This window comes from Schistocerca americana, chromosome 6 (genome assembly GCF_021461395.2).
Source record: "Schistocerca americana isolate TAMUIC-IGC-003095 chromosome 6, iqSchAmer2.1, whole genome shotgun sequence".
Taxonomy (NCBI): Eukaryota; Metazoa; Arthropoda; class Insecta; order Orthoptera; family Acrididae; genus Schistocerca; species Schistocerca americana.
Window position 1 is genome coordinate 581,558,314 of NC_060124.1, and position 2,911 is coordinate 581,561,224.

Genomic DNA, 2,911 nt, shown 5'->3' on the forward strand with positions numbered 1-2,911 from the left:
AAATCTAGTGGGACACCAGGCTTTTCCTTTACGCATACAACTGTTGCACTGAGATGATTGCTAGTTTCATGGGGGCTCCGTGCAGCGCTTTATCTGGCACGCCAGAAAAAAACAAAAAACAAAAACAGAGATTACTTTGTCAGCCCAGGAAGCAGTCGTAGAGCTGATGTTTAGTTCGAAATCGACCAGCTTCTTGCACTCCTCCTCGGTACATTGCTGCTCATCGCCCCCTATGGCTTTCATTTACTGCTTCATTGCGAGCACTTGCTAGCCGCATCAAATACTGACATTTCCGTTGGTAAACAAATAGGTCATTGTCTTCAGATAGTGTACTAAGTTCTTGTCTTAGTCAATAAACAAACTAAAATGTTCCTAGATCTGGGTCTTAACGACTATCCCTGGTAAAAGTTCACAATGGTTCTTTATTCCTTTCAGTAGGGTACACCAGGAACAAAAATTACACAGAAACTTCTTCCGCTCCTCCTCTCATCCTGCTGGGTGACGCATACACTAACAATATGGACTCTGGCTAGCGTCCAAAACTTGTACAGAAAACAAACAATCTACACGGGTAGTACTATAAACGAAACTTCACTTCGGATCGTCGTCTACTTCGCTGGCACACCGACGAGGGCTACTGAGGGACTGCAGTGCAACCAGCCTATGAGGTGAGCAGCCCTCGCCGACAGGAACTGCCCGCTGTTCTCGCTCGCACATAAGGAGGTTTGAAACCTCGGCTGGTTGTAAAGTTCTAGCGCCGCTGGGGCGCTTCTCCTTCAGTCTTGATAGGGTGTGGGCGAAATTTCATGGGGGTGCTGTAGTTGTACTTGGTGTTGTGCTGTTTTTTTTTTAAAGGTGAAAGAATAGTTAGAGAGATAGTAGAAGGAGCTGGAAAACGAACGGCCCGTATGGCTGGCCGGCGTGTTATTTAATAATGACACATGAAAGTGTAGTAGAAGAGACAGTGAGAGAGTGAGGAAAACGAACAGCCCATTGACTAGCCGGTAATTTACAGTTAAATGACAGATAAAGGAAAGGAGCAGCGACAGTAAGACATGAATGAAAACGAATGGCCATTGTCCTGGCCTCATCTTCGTGGCGGCGTCGGTGACGGCGGTGGCAGACATTCATAAGATGAGGGGATGAAGTGAGGGGGGAAGAGAAAGGGGGGCGTGAGGGGCGGTGGGGGTGGCGTGAGAGGCGTTGAGTGAGGTGTGTGGACGTCATGACGTGGTGATGAGATGAAGCGATGATATAGAAGGGATGAAGTGACATGAAAGTGACTAGTGAATGGGGAGTCATGGGGGCGGAAGAGGACGTCAGGCCAGCGGGTGGTGGCTAGGCGGTGGACACGGGTGCCCATGGAAAGGATTAGGGGATTGAGAGAGTGGCGGGTTTACTGGTAGAAGGAAGCAGCTGCGGAAAGTATGCGGGAGTGAAGGAGTGGCACCTCGGCCAGGATGTGGAGTTCTTGGGTAGGGAAGTCGAAAGAGAGGTGGAGGGCATGCCGGAGAGCGTGATTTTGGACGGTTTGGAGTCGACGGAGGTGGGTGGGGACAGCATTGCTCCACACCACCGCCGCGTATACAAGGATGGGACGAACAAGGGAGGTGTACAGTCTGACAGCAAGGTGTGTAGGGAGAGAAGAGGTGGGATTGATGAGATGGTAGAGCAGGCATAGCCGACCTATCGCCTTTCGACGCACGTCGTCAATGTGGGGGCGCCAAGTGAGGCGTTGGTCCAGGGTAACGCCCAAGTACTTCGCAGTACGAGTCCAAGGGACTGGGGTACCGAGAGAAAAGTGCAGTGTCATCTGCGTAACTGCCCGCTGTGGTCGTTGCGTCTGCTTAAATATCTGTTCTTCCGGGAAGAGATGTGCTGCGCTCTCGGCACACGTGTCCAGCAGGGGCGTGGCCAGGCGGCACTGACTGCCCGGGTACGAACGCTCAGTGTGGGCAGCCTGTGGCCGAACCGGGCGCTATGGCGAGGGGAAGGGAGGGGAAGGACCACTCGTGCTGCAGTAGCGACCGCTTGTGTCCACAGGCTGGAGTCCCATACTCCCACCAGTTTTTGGAACTACGATCACATCAACTTACACTGTACACGTACACTGATGAGCCAAAACATGATGACCATCCACTTAATAGCTTCTCTGTCCGTCTTTGGAACGAAATGTCTACACACAGGTCTTCTAATTAGCGTAAGTAACAGGCCGCTGATTTACCCTACGCGGTAATGGCGCCCGATAGCGACCCAGGTAGACTCCATAGAATTTACACCAGTCAGGCCCAGACATCAATGCGAATTCAGTATAATGCTCCACAAACCACTGCTGCCCATTTCTGGTTCCGAGATGCGATAAATTATACTGCTGTCGGAATAGACGTCAAGTATGAAGCCATGCATGCAGGTGGTTGGCAGTTGTCAGCGTGTCTTCGATTACAGCCATAGGTCCCATGTAAGCGCATAATACTGCTCCCATCAGCCTGCGTCCGTGACGCGCTGCACGTTTGGAGCCTCCGTCCAACTCGATGATGGCGTTCGTGGGGACGACCATCGACCTAATGAAGCAACAATGTGATTCACCCAAACACGGTCGAATCCCGATGGTCCCGTGCCCGCTGCAACCGAAAATGACGATGTCGTTGGGTCAACATGTGAACACGTGGAGGTGGCTCTGCTGCGGAGCTCCATGTTCAACAATGCACAATGAACGGGGTGCTCCGAAACAATTGTGCGTGCACCAGCATTGTTCTCTTTCGACAGACGTGCTACCGATCACCTTCTATCCTACTTTACAGAGCAGACAAGTCTCCGAACCCCACGTTCTGGGAAGAGTCGGGGACGTACAACCATTTAGTACCTAGTGGTAGTTTCACTGTTCTTCTACCTCTTTCCGTAGATGCTCACG